Genomic DNA, 15,413 nt, shown 5'->3' with positions numbered 1-15,413 from the left:
ATGACTGCTTAGGAAGGAGTACTGCAGAAAAGGATCCAGAGGTCATAGTGGATTCCAAGCTAAATATGAATCAGTGTAATACTGTTGGGGGAAAAAAAAGCATACATCATTCTGGGATGTATTAGCAAGAGCGTTGTAAGCAAGACACAAGAAGCAACTCTTCTGCTCTACTCCGCACTAATTAGGCCTCAACTGGAGTATTGTGTCAAGTTCTGGGCATCACATTTCAGGAAAGGGGTGGACAAATTGGGGACCATCCAGAGAAGAGCAACAAAAATGATTAAAGGTCTAGAAAACATGACCCATGAAAGAAGATTGAAAAAAAGAGTCTGTTTAGTCTGGACAAGAGAAGACAGAGGGGACCTGAAAACGGTTTTCAAGTATATAAAAGGTTCTTTCAAGGAGGAGAGAGAATTTTTTTTCTCCTTAACCTCTGAGAATAGGACAAGAAGCAATGGGCTTAAATTGCAGCAAGGGCTGTTTAGGTTGGACATTAGGAAAAACTTCCTAACTGTCAGGGTGATTAATCACTGGAATAAATTGCCTAGAGAAATTGTGGACTCTCCATCACTGGATATTTTTAAGAGCAGATTAGACAAACACCTGTCAGGGATTGTCTAAATAATATTTAGTCCTGTCATTAGTGCAGGGGACTGGACTAGATGATCTCGAGGTCCCTTCCAGTCCTATGATTCTATATAAGTATGTTATGCTCTGTGAAATGTATTCAAAACTGAATATGGCTAGTCAAAGATAAGACACTAAAGGCTGGTCTCTGGTTGGTTAGTGTTTCCATTCACTTTGGTGGAATTACTCTCATGAATAAACTGAGCAGGATCTGGCTTATATAATAAAAGTGTAAATATCTTATTTAACACAATAAAAGAGGAAATCACATACATAACTGTATGCAAAGTAGTTGTTTATGTTTAAACCTGATTTCAAAGTTGGTAAAGAAAGTGGTAGGGTTATTTCCCTTTCCCCTTGAAGAGATGTCCCTTATTATTTATATTACAGTAAGATACCTATTTTGTTTATTGTCCAATCAATAATGTATCAATCCACATCAAGCTATTATTAGCCATTTCCCAAAGGCACTATAAGAGAGGGTCTAAAAGATGGCTTTTGAGATGGGAAGGCTTTATGGATTACTCTGGGGTTGGTGTCTCATACATGAGAGAAAGTATAAAGTCTCTTATTGGAGAAGCAGACAAAGGAGGGTAAGTATGGTATTGATGGCCAGCAGCTGATGGATTTAAAGGTAGTGTAGAATTTTGAAGGGTTTTTAAATTGATGAGAGACTATGGAATGTGCTGCTGTGAAGAGATTCAAAGGAAGGGAGTGCTAGGGTCAGAAGAAAGATCAATAAATTTTAGCAACTTCACTTTGTATAGATTTAGAACTAGAACATCTTTCTCCCTCCCCCCGCCAAATTTACTACAAGGTTTTATTATTTCTTTGCCTCTTTCACAATTCTACCCTTTCCTTTTTTCTTCAGATCCATCTATAAATGCATCGTCAGCATGGAGAGTCCAATTACTATATGAATATATTTATATCAATTTTCTGGGAGAACGGGTTTGGGGGAAGAGTGTGAATCTTCCTGCCCAATCCTTTCCACCCTCCCAAAAAATTCAGAGGAAACTCCAGGAGAATAACTTCAGTTTCCTGGCTTCTGTGCAGGTTCTTCTATATGCAAGAATGATTAGACTAACAGATATTAAGTGGAGGATTTATGAGCATGCATTTTATAGTAGAAAATAAAAGAAAATAGATTCTATATCATTTGTATTGGTGGATACAGAATGAACATGGTTTAAACTGAAGATCGGTTAGGACTGGGCTCTAGGGGTAACATTTAACCTTGTGCCACAGGCCCATCCAAGTCCTTCCACAGCTGCATAGGCATTCTTTATTAGTTAGCTGTCCCAAAATTGCAATCTTTGCTGCCTTTCAATTTTTGGCACAGAGGGCCCCTGGAAGATGACCAAGGGAGAATTGGGCCTCTACCTTTTCAAATCATCTATAGACATCTATATAGAGGTTGTGAAGCAACTGGGGCTGCTATTCTAGTCTGTAAACTTGAACAGTGGATATGGAAGAACTGATCCTGAGAGAAAAGTGGGAATGATGCGTGCATATATTACATGAATGCACATATACTAAGCTATTATAGACCATATATAAAATGAGTTGAGCTCTTTTTTATTTGAAACAATTGCCTAACTCATTTTATATATGGTATGTAATAGCTTAGTATATGTGCATTCATGTAACATATGCATGCATCATTCCCACTTTTCTCTCAGGATCAGTTCTTCCATATCCACTCTTCAAATTTACAGACAAGAATAGCAGCCATCGTTGCTTCACGAGAATAGGTATTTACTTTACAGAGAAAGTGTCTTCTACTGAAATATTTTGAAATCCAACAAATGGTACAACTATAAAAAAAAGTGGTGATGGCATCTATGAAGTAGATGGGTAGCTGAAGTGTAAGCAATAAAGATGAAAACATTTGAAACAATCCAGATACTATTTATCTAAAAAAGTATTTAGTCTTCTGTCCAGGTTACATTTATCTGTGCTAAAAAAGCTTCCTACAGGGTTCTTTAACTATGAAATGGGAACTGAGGTGGAAAGTTGTAATACAGTGTAAGTCAACAATTAAAATATTCAGTTAAGAATTTTCTTGCCAAAATTTCATTTTTTAAAAAAAGTGGAATTTAAAAAACACACAATCACTGCCTCATTTAACATAATTTGGTGGATAAATCTAAGATCTTTTCCAAACATCAGTGAATTCCAACATGATTCAGTTATCACCATTACAAATAAAATTATATATATTTCCCCTCCCCCGCCCCACAAAGGCAACAGGATATGTACTGAGATTTCTATTCACTGCAACAATTCAACAGGCACATGCGGCTCAGAAAGGTTGCGGGATGGTGCCCTTCTGTAGCAAGAAAGGGATGGATTCTTTGGGAAATTCCGTTATTGTGGAAAACATGGTACCCGGATAATAGGAATAGTAATAATGGAGTGAAAATATTACCATGATAGAAAATGTAAACTAGTATGCACAAGGAAGGGCCAAGTTATTGCACTATGAAAGTTTATGCAAAGAATGCAGACCTAGAAACTTAATGTGCTGTGTGTAATTTTGTTCACTTAACATACAGATGGTCGTTAATTCACATTTTAGTGATATCAAACTGAGTTTGGCATTGTGCAGGCATGAGTCATTGCAGAGGGCACTGGCCAGAACCCCGTTGACTATAACAGCATTGCTCTTAGTTATAGCTAAGGCTTTTCAGTTTCTTCTTTTGCCATGTTACCAATAATATTGGCAGAGAGGATAGCTGGCTAGCACTTGCATCTAATTAGTATCATCGGATGTACGCTGCTAGATAGGCCACAGATATTGTTGTACCAAACACAGCACAGATAATAGAATTTTTGATAATGATTCTGTGCCAGTGTAAGAATGTAAATGACTGCAATCTATTTTGCGGAGAGACACTCCCACTGTAATTTGATATTTGGTTGTTCCTTGCAGTATTGAAATAATTATACTACATTCCTGGAGCACATTTATACAATTGAGGTGAGGAAATTATGGGAAATGGAAGAGTTACAGTGCATCTGAACTGGCTTCATTTCCAGCTACCTCATCTCCCACTTCAGTACTGTATTCTACTTCCAAAAGTGGTTTTTACCTTTCTAGTTTAGTGAAGAGAAATGGGAAGTGGAATGTTTGGGGGAAAATCAGGTTTTTCAGTTTTCCCTCTATAGGTACTACCTTTTGGCAGTGATGTTCCTTCAGTTACTACAGTGATGAAAATACAAACCCCAAATATTTTCCTTACAGCAGTCCACAATGACCCCCCATTAGTGACAAGAGGAAATAGGACTATTTTACTGCCTATTTTTAAGGAACCGTACTTAATCCTATATACGTTCTGCTTCCTTTCCATTCTTTTCTTCCTCTTCTGTGGAGTTGTCAGAATTAAATGTAAAATAATGAGAAAAAGCATCTTCAACAAGCAAGAAAGAATGACACACTTTGGTAACAGAATACTTCATCTCTAGGCCACTGCTTTGCACCTGACTGTCTGGCATCCATTTGATAACTTTGGTAAAGTGAGTTTGATCTTGCTTCTTTTAAGAATTTTGTGATCAATTGCCAAGAGGTACCATTGCAGGGAGTTTCATCTGGAAGCTCAGGGAGTGAATCAGCATGGAAACTGAACCTCTCCCCAGGGGTCATTGTTCTAAGTCTTAATAGAAGTATATTGATGAAGTAGGAGCAATATGAGAAAACTTGCATGGCCACTGCCTATATGATATTTTTTCTAAATGGAGAACTTCACTTTCCGATGCTAGCAATCATAAAATATGAAGTACCATAATCAAATATTACCATGACAATTAAAAAGGGAACTTGAAGGCCACATGGAAGGACTCTCCCAATTTTATACCTTTAAGAAAGAGGGCATCTGAAACCAGGAATAATACTGAAGACCATTATTACTGAAATCCTCAAACCCATTCTTCCACTCATACAACTTTAACCAGTAAGTTCTTTGCTCGGAGTCCTGAGTTGGTCAGGACTCATTATTTTCATGAAGTAAAGATTTTTGTTGGTCTACTCCTAGATGTTAAAAAAAAAAAGGTAGAAAACATATTGGATGTAAAAGATCTATTTTCAGTGACTTATCTCTGGACCGTGATGAAAATGCACTCTTTGAAAAGCACATCTTACAACAACAAAATACTAACAATCCTGAGTTCTGTCAATATCAGCAATAGACCTAACCTGTTACAGTGGACTTCTATAGTGCTACATTCTTTGATTTTTAAACTGAAGACTTTTTTCCAAGCAGATGTAGAGAGATCCATTTTTCTGGCACTAAATGGCATTGCCTGAATATCAAGAAAACATCTATTCAACAGGGAAGAGAAAGACATCTGAGCTATTTTCTGGTTTCCAGCAACTATGGATTATGGAAACATAATCTGTTTTCCTTGCAACATAAGTATGGCAGTGGCATATATAACTATCATTTCAGTCATAAAAATTCCACAGCTCCTGTGGTGCCATATGGTTTTTTTGTTTGTTTGTTTGTTTGTTTTTTAACTGGAAATTATGGTTCTGATGCAGAATGTGATGCAACAATGTGTTAATAGTGTCTCATCTCAGGATAATTGCAACATTAAGACTTACTAGCAATGTACTTATACATTCATGCTGTTCCAGGAATTCTTGGACCATCTAGTAACATTTTCAGAAGTCCAATCAGATCTTTTGTCAGATTTTCTGGCACAATGTCGAGCACAGCTGCAGCTCTTTTTGAGGCTGTTTCTCGTCTTAACAAGGTAGCTAGTTCACAGAATAAATGAAATTTTGAAGGTTCAGGCTTACCATGGCATAATTGCTGTCCTTTAAAAGCCAATGAAGTAAACATACAAACAAGTCAGGTGCAATTAGTACAAAGTACCAGAACTTTGCATCCATATCACAAATCCTTTGTAAGTTCAACATCTTTATTTAAATCCCTTTGTACCAAGTGTTTCATATCCTGGGACTGGAAAAAGTCTGGAGTAAAGAGATGTGAATAGTTCATTTACAATAATGTGTTTGGGGTGAGTGAGTGGGTTTGTTTGGTTTTTTGGCTGCTTGTGAAATATCTGAACAGGTGGAGATATTCTCAAATGCATTTGTTATTTGAAATTATTAAACAGCCTTCACTGGACAAAACAGTCTGATTCTCTTTACACTAAGACCATTTTACATCAACATGACATTTATTGTAAATTACATTTATTTTTATTTTAAGGCTGTTTTACAGTGCCAGAGTGATATAAAAAGTCTTTAACATAAAGAGAATTAGGCAAACAGACCTAAACCTAAAGATGACATAATTAACCATAGCACCAACCAATAAATAAATAAAATCAATCCCACAATATTTTCTTGCCACAAACTACAAATACATCAGAATAGCTTGTATCTAAATCTATGTTTACTGCTACTGGAAGATAATTAACTTCTCCAGCAAACACTAAGGCTACGTTTGCCCTTAGAGCTGGGAATGTGATTCGCAGCTTGCGGAGATGTAACCGTGCTAACTCTGCTCAGGTTAGCACAGGTGGGGGCTTGGGTTAGCCACCCGAGTATGTTCCAAAGAGGTCTGGGTAGGTACATACTTGGGGTGACTAGCCTGAGCCATCGCCCATGATACCCCAACTACATGACAGTTTTTCGCATGCTAGCTCAATGAGAGCTAGAATGAGTATGCCTCTGCAAGCTGGGAATCACACCCCCAGCTCACTTCTAAAGGTTGTCTATCATCAACAGAACTTTTTTTTGACTGAAAGTTTGTCTCTTTCACCAATTGAAGCTGGTCCACTATAAGACATTACCTCACCCACCTTATGTCTCAAACATCCTAGGATCAGCACAGCCCCAACTACACGGCAGGTAACAGAACATATAATACACAATGCCAGTGTATTCAAAATGGTTAAAAATAACTAACTGAAAATAAGCTTTGGAGTAGAAAATATCTTTAAATGGGTGATGAAATGGACAAAGTGAAATTTGGTGTCCCAGGGACGCATTTGATGAGATTGTTATAGTTTGTATTTTTTTTCCATTCATGATGGGAGAGAGAGAAAAATAGTGATAAAATATTCATGAACAATTTGGCTGACTATATTTGTGTAACTTTTATATATTTTGTCTGAAAATATGAGCAGAGTTTTGTTGTAAACAGTCTGAAACTTGCTTTATCAGGAAAATAAATTAATTTCAGGCAGAAGTGGCTGTCACAATCCAGCTGGCCAGGATCCCCACTCTCAACAGACACCAGTCTATTATGAGTGGACCCCACATGCTTCTAAACGTCCTGTATCTGGACAGAACTAGTCACTGTTCCTAGCTCTGGATCTCTGAGGCATATCTCCAGGTACAGACTCCCTGTCTGACACCTGCTTGGGCAGTGGGACCCTACATCTGGCCCCCTTGTACCCTAGAACCAGTTCCACAGCCCGCCCAAGCCCACAGTGTATTCACACTATCTTAGAGTTCGACTTTGCTGTGGGCTTTGAGCTTCTTGATTATCTCCTTCATGGACACTGTCAGGCAAGCAATGAACACAGGCTTAGCAAAAGAATTTCTTAACCCCAGACACTTTACTCTTAAAGCATACTTGAGAGTTACAGATCTTTGAAAAACAAACTCCTGAATGCATGCCCCCATCCATCCCCACTCTGAGCTCACCCCTCTTGTGAATCCTGGGTTAGATCAGCTTCCTTAGGCTAGGCAAACTTTCTTAGCCCATTCTTGCCTGTGTCCCTTGATTAGAGAAGCACCCATCTTTCAAAAACTGTCTCCCTTTCTGCCCATAGGTTTCAGCTGGGAAAGTTCTGGGCTCCAGACCACCTCTTCCCAAATCAGCTGCTGTGTAGAGTGTCATTCAAAATCAGTAGAAAACCCAAGCTGTGACAATTCAAGCCTCACCTCATTGTCCTCCCAACATTTCATAGTCTTGACCTGGAGTGGTACAGTGCTTGGCATCTCTGCTGAGACTGGCAGCAAGGACCAACTGTGTTGGTGATTTGTGTGTTGTGAACAATTGTGCACGAGGAAGAACTTAAGTTTTTCCAAGAAACCCAATAAGCAGCCAATAGATAGAAACTACCTTCAAACTGAACCTGCATCAATAGTGACTGAAGTGGACATTTCGGGCCTCAGTCCTGAGAGATACTAAGTACCGTCAATTCCCACCATCTTCACTGGGACTTTACAGCACTCGACACCTTGCAGGATTGGTCCTACAGAATTGAGAAGCCTTGAGCCATCCAGACCCCACACATAAGTGATTGTTCATGACAACTGTTCTAAATACTTAGAGCACTTGGAAGTAAATAGTAGTGATAGGTTAGAGAGTTGAGTGAAAATAGTATAAATTTTAAACAGTAATATAACTACTATATTTTGCAATGAATCTTCCCCTCTTCCCGCAAAAGCCAGAATTGGTGTATGCATATTTATTTTGGAGATGTAATGGTGAATGTTAATATACTGCCATCTAGCAATGCTAATGCACAATGAGCAGATGTATTAAAATGGCTGATTGACCTGTAGTGTGTGTGTGATTGCGAAATTTCAAGGTGAAGTTTTATGCAAAATCAGGAATATGTTTAAACATTTAGAAAAAACTGTAAATATTTGCAGATAATGAAATAAATGTGCATACACATGGAAACAGAACAGGCTACTCAACTGAATTTCACATATTGTTAGCATTTATTATTTGTATTGCTGTAACACCTATGAATTCTATTCACATGGACCTCATTGTCCTACATACTATGCAAAACTTATGCCAGGTTGTGATACCTTTACTCACATTGTGTAGTACCCTACTCCACAAGCAGTCCAATTGATTTCAGTGGGACTACTCATGGTATAAACCACAATTCAATGTGAAAAAGGGCATCACAATCCTGCCTTAAGTTATCCATGTTCTGTATTTATATCTCTCGAAAGGGTTTCCTTTTTCTGTTTACAACAGAACAAAGTAAAGTCATGTTATCATCTCTCTCTAAAACCCCCAAAACAAACAGAAATGGCTCGACCTTAGACTTCTCAGTTTAATATCATAAAGATATCTGCCTGGCTATTCCCCTTTAGGATGAGCCATTGGCTTTGAAAATCTCTATAGGTTTTGTACTTCAAAAAGAAACATTTTAGATTACCATTTCTAAGATTTACCAGTACATTTCCTTAGTAGTCAGAAGATGCATCCCTGGAGATTAGATATGAAATAGTATAACAACCCATTTTCATGTTCGTATAATTAACTCTAGTTATCAGCCCTCCACATATTTGTGACTTCCTAAAGAAAATCTCCTTCAATGGTTGAACTGTGTCCTATCATTTATCCTCTTTTCAAGCCTATAGTCACAGACCACATGACCATTACAAACCCTTGGGCAGGAGTGACACATTCTAACCAATAGAGGGTGGTAGTGTGCATGTGTACACCGGTTCACCCCATGCACAGATTTCTGTTTTGTCATCATTGTCAACACAAGGTCATTTCACCCCACTGCAGAAGGCTAAAAGGAGACAAAGGGAGAAATTAAGCAACTATCCAGTAGCTGAACTACTCATGCACAAAAGTGAGGTAGAAAAAGTGAGTTGGACAACAAGCATTTTACATTAATGTAATCATTTAAAAATCTTTCTAACTTTAATATGTTCATTAATCCCCTTGTATTAATTTCCATCAACTTCCAATTGTGTAAATTGTATAGCATCCTCAATAAGCAGCTATGTAACTATTCTTCTGCAGAAGTCTTGAAAGAAAGTTTGCAGTTGCTATCTTTATTAACTTTTTACACTGTGTTGGCTCAGCAAGTTTGTGATCTCAGTTAAATCATTATTTCAAGTCTTCTGCTGGCCTTGTGAAAACTGCAGTCTATTGAACAACAGGAATGACTTTCAGAGCACATCTTAGATGCAAGTGAAAAGGACAAACATCTTGGACTAACAGCCTTATCATATCAGAGCTCTCAGGGGGTTCTTACCGCATTTCTCTGAACTAGTAACAATACGATTATTTTTTAAGTGGGGAAAAACATTGACTTACCTGAGGATAAAAGCTGAGTTGCAAGTACCCCCCCTATGTATTTTATAGTAAGTATCTGAATTGCCGTATTGCATTAAACCTGTGATCCAGCTGGGGGCTTGATCCAAAGGCCCATGAAGTCAATAGAAAGACTCCCATTGAATTAAATGCACTGTAAATCAAGCCCTAGTTCAATGTCCTGTCTCCAAGAGCAACTCAGGCCAGATGCTTCAGAGGAAGATGCAAAACACAGCATAATAGGAATCTGTGGAGTAATCTGCCCCCTCCTCACCCAGTGAAGGTGTCATCTTAGTCTCTAACTATTAAGGATTATTTTAAACCTGAAGTGTGAGGTTATACTACTAAATAGAAGTGAGTTATTTATGGTCTGTTATTGTTTCTCTTTTGTATATTATCCTTGTAACTAGTTTTATTGTTCACTTTAATGAAGGGGACACAGTCTCACTATATAAAAATCACTTTGTGGCAGACTTATCAAATGTCTGTGGTTAATTATATTCCATATAACTTTGTATATATGTATTCATAGTGACTAACTGCACTTTTATATTACATTTGATGTTGTATACATTTTCAAATGTAAGAGGAAGTATTTTAATAAGAGAAAATATTAAGTTTAGCTGATTTTTAAACTAAATCAAAACATCATTCCAAATATATCACATTAAAACAAAGTCAACATATGACATTCAGTGTACTTATGATCTGGGCCAGACTGCGGCAGGACAAATGGGAGCCAGCTGCAATTCCTCAATCCTGGGGCCAGTATTAAATCAACCCTGGCTACAGTGTAATTTAGAGCAGCCTAAGAGGAGTACCACTCTGACCGTGCCTCCTTCTCATCCTATTGCCTCAAAGCTAGGCTGTGCTGGTTCTAATTCCTCTGTGATCTCCCTCTACACCAAGGAAATCTCCAGCTCTGAATGTAAATAGGTGAAAGGCATTTTATATTACAGGAAATATATAGTGTTTACACTCATCTGTAGGCTGAGCATCATTTCTCTTCAATCTAGCAATCCCTCAATGTATACATTTATTTTAAATATTCTCATCTGATCTGTCATTGGGTATAACTCTGCTGCCAACAGCTCATCACTGTGAATGACATCAGCTTCCTAGAATAGTGCCTGCTGCTGATGATATTTGGACTCAGCTTGTAACACAGTTTATTACCATATATCCATTCATCCAATGTGCAGTTCCAAGGGGGTCTGTGCTAACAGATTAGATGGCAGGATCAGGGCTCTAGACTATACTCTGGTGGACTGTTTTGTCACCTAATTTATGAATCTTTTATGCAAAAAAAGTCATGCTTTTATTTTTTTATTTTGTTTTAATAGAAATAAAGTAGTAACACAACGTTGTTTCCAGTAACATTTCCACAGCTCAGAAAAATTAATGAGCTACAGGTAGTATCCTTGCCAGGCATAACAGAAAAAATGTAAGAGTATCAGCAAAGCTTTTTGTGAAGTTTTAGCATTGTCATAATTAGTCAACCCAGTAAGCATGTTGGGTTTAGGAAGTGCAGAGAAACAAGTGTATAAATAGGCTACAGAAGAAAATAAGGAAAATTTGTTTGTATTAAAACTGATACTTTAAGTTACTTCTGTAAAGGCCTGAATTTCTTTAAACAGTATATACACAGTACCTCCATTAGTTATATGGAAGATATTCTATTTAATCACGATAGTAATACTAAAAGGCAAAAATGGCATAATACAACAGTCTTTTTAAAGAAAGTGTGTAGAAACTGCACTACTTAATCAAAAAAAGTAAAGATAGAAAAATAAAATTCTAAAAATTAAGGCTATTGAAAGGAATTCTTCTCTGGCACAAAAGTAAACTGGAAGAAAAAAGGAAAAATCCATAATGAACCCAAATTGGACTCCAGTATTACAACCATTAACTGTCAAATAATACTGTAAGCAGACAGAATGTACCTGTGAATTATCAGAGTCCCCATGCTAGGGATGGAAATTCTCTAAGGCATCTAGACACATGACTCTGCAAAGAAAAAGCCATCTAGAGTAGATAAGGAAGAACAACCTTCAGTTTCGAAATCATATAAGGTGTCTATCAATTCAGTCAGGCAGTGCTTTGTTTCATACTGAGTAGGTGAGTGTCCTTGCCTCAGTACACTACTGATATGACTGACCATTGAGTCTATACTAGACATTTCTAAAATATCCATCATAGTAATATTACAACTGTATCACTTGTAGGTATGTCACAGTAAATATTGTGAATATTAGTTATTTGTATGGCTTTCGTTCCCTTCGTTCCTCCAGTACTGCCAGAGCCTTGTTTTTGTACCTTTAGGACATCATGTTCTCTGGTGCTGTGCTGCTTGTTTTGTATTTTTTTTTAAGCATCCTCCAGTAATAAACATCAAGTTGCATAGTCGAACTATATGAAGCTCTAATCTCTTCCTTTAAAAGATTCCTGATCAGTTTTAGTACAATTAGTCAAGCCATTTCAGACGGTGATTGAGATGTGCACCAGACAAATATGCAGCAGCCCACTTCAGTATGAAAAATGTAAGTTGGAAGTCATGTCCATATCCCAATAAATGCATTCACATTCTTCCTATCCACCTTAGATGACTTAATCTATGGCAAAAGTTCAACTTTTTTAGTATTATCTTTTCCAAAATGCTCCCCCATGGCTGTGAGGCATGTGATACTGTTAAAACTGTTGAGCATAAAGTTGCCGACACCAAGATGTCATCCTAATATATTGTAATAGTCCCTACTCAATGGGGTAAATTAAGTGCTATGATATATCAGACTTTTTAGAAGCTTGGTAGCTTGCCAAGTGCATCACAACTCACCCCTTTCAACAGGTACTTCAGCCACTAGGCTTTGAAGCAGAGTTCTCAGTCGTCGCACAGACAGCTCAGATGGCAGGTTTATTTATGAAGGCCAGCAGAAAGGGTATTTGCAACTCTTCCTATGGACAAAAGGCTACTCAGTCCACTACAGGGCTGCAAAATGAAGATTTGTGCCTTTGGCATGGTTTTATTACATTAGTTTCCAAAGATGCCATTCCGGATCAGGGACTTGTTGTGTTGAACACATAGGAACACCCCAAAGAGTTTACAGGCTAATTTGAAACCAGATGCAAACAGTGAGTGCAACAAACAGAAGGAGGCAAGCAAGGTGGTCAAAGGGTAATACAAATAGATCATGAGCTTACAAAGATTAGCCTTACCCTATTCATCCCCCCAGTTCATAAGTACTCCTAAGCATCTGATCCTCACCCCAAGTTGCCCCACCCCAAGTCTCCCCTCTAGCCTGGTGGTGCCCAGTAATAATTGCCGTGATACTCCTCTAATTTCTCCCTAACAACTGAAACCCACACCTTACTCCTATGCCCTTTTATACATGTGATCCTTCCACCCCCAGCTCCCTCTCACTCATTCTCTACAGCCCTTTTCCAGGCTTCTGTCCATCTCCTGCACAACGTAATGCACCCCACACAACCCACTCTTTTCCTTGCCCCACTTTTTCTCCCTTCTCTCCAAATCTCATGGTCTCCTCCCCTTGCTGCAGGAGTAAACTTATGTTTTCAAAGTGAATCATGGAAAGTGGACAAAGTGGATTGCATACAGCTGGTTTGATGCTGTCAATGGAGCAGATATTTCAATTCATAGGATGATATTTGGCAAGAATGAATTAACTAAAATAGCAGCTTATTTGGAAGAGTAATTTAACAACTAAACATAATCAGTGAATCTTTACTACCCCTTTATCCATGATGCAATTCCCACCTGTTACCAGCTTTTCCCGTTACTTCGGGGTATGTTCATTTATTAGGGTTACTCTTCTAAAGGAGGGCAGGGATCTGTACTGCTTGTGTCACTTGTATTCTCATATGGAGCTCTACTTTTCCCTTCTGCAAGTTCCCTCCCAATGGTGCTATCCTGCAGGACCTAGGTTCCCCAGGGCTGGGTTCGTCCAGCCCCAGAATCAAACTAAACACACACACTCTAACAGAGTGGGTTCGAGAGGGTCGGATTAATCAGCACTCCCCAAGCTGACCCCTTATATGTCCCTGGACTCGGCAGGCTGGTTCGAGCAGCATTTCCAAGCTGTCACCCTCAAATGTGCCTGATTCAGCACGTCTCTGTCCCCACTTTCATGTTACCATTGTTCTGGTAGTAACCCACTTGATGAACAAACCCCACAGGATTTTTGGGCACTGCAGGGATGAGGAGCGTTGCTGCAGAGCAAATAAGGAAACCAAAAAACACCCATGAGGTTGGGAGGGAGAGAGAAAGAGCAAGAAGTAACCAGCTTAATTATGAAAGTTATTTATTACCAGGTAATAATAATAGGATAGCCAAACAAACAAAATAGTTATATTAAATCTAACTTAAATTTGATTATAAAAGTCACGTTTAGAAAACTATAACTGATCAGAAGAGTCAGGGTCAGACAGCTATACTTAGAGAGAGCTGGGTTCTCACCACTCCGTGAAACTTGAATCGATAGAGGGGGTCCCATGTGGTGGTGGTAGCTGAGGGTCCAGAGTGCTGGAGTAGGCAGAGCCCCCAGCATGATCAGTCGGATGAGATGAAGTCCCAATGGAACTGATGCAGATTTTGGATCCAGATATCAGAACACTTACTTGAGCATAGATAGGGGTTTTTGTAGAGAAACAACAATGGTTCAAGGGAGAACACAGGATTTGTTTATGTGCAAACAAGGGAGTATACCAAAGTTGTTTTGTTCAGGCTAGACAATGGGACCGGATCATTCCTGGCTTTGGGTGGTGTTCCTGGGAGAGAGCTCACAATGCAGTTAGAGAGCATCACTATTTTGGATACCAATAAAGGATTTATTACTAAAATTGGTCTGACGATAACTACCGAGCTGGATGTGTGCAGGTGTGGGTTCATTAACATCTGGAGCAGAGATTCCCCCCATCATGCAGTGCTTCCCTGCTTCCAGAGTTCTGTGTAGTTCTTGCCTTGGAATCTCTGTTTTCCATTCCGTATGCTAAAGGAGATGCCTCCTTGTCCCATCTTCGATGCACATGAGGCTAGGGGAGTTTCCTTAATCCTGTCACCCTTATCCCAGGGGTTTAGGTGCTTCTCCCACCACCTTTTCATTGTTTTTTGTAAATCTTTCTTCTGATGCAGATTTGGTTCAAGCAGAGGCTGGCCACGGGGACTTTTTTGTGAGTCAGACAGGCTGGGTACTGTGCCCTGGTTCTTCAAGAACACAGAGCTACTAGGTAACACACCAGTGACCTGCTTCTAGCACCTGTTTCCTTGGGGTGGGGGGTGAAGGAGGAGGAGGAGAACAGGATTCATAGCTATTGTTTTTCTTGTAGTAAAATTCAAGGATCTGTAGAGCCTTACGCGCACCAATTCCTTTCTGTTGGTAAGATGTCATTACTAGCCATTACATATGGGCATCGGTGCACTACTGTTTGTATGTGACTGAGTAGCATGCTGACTTTTATTTGGAAGACAATTTCTCCCAGCTGCATACCACAAATACATTCCTGTGACATGATCCCAGTGTTGAGGAAAATGCTCATAGTGTTGCCATTCCTAAGCATTCAAAAACTTAAAACCAGGCCCCAAATTCACAAACTAATTAATAAACTTTCTTGAATGCTTTTTGTTAGCCTTCTGGTTGGCTTCTCAAGCCTTTTGTTGCCTTCCCATTTTTGATCCTTTAAGAGGCACTTGGACATATTTTCAAGTTTCTCTCTGTAAAAACTAGAAATTTGCTATTT

The sequence above is a fragment of the Chelonia mydas genome, chromosome 4, assembly GCF_015237465.2.
Source record: "Chelonia mydas isolate rCheMyd1 chromosome 4, rCheMyd1.pri.v2, whole genome shotgun sequence".
NCBI lineage: Eukaryota > Metazoa > Chordata > Testudines > Cheloniidae > Chelonia > Chelonia mydas.
Note: the sequence above shows the minus strand (reverse complement) of the source record.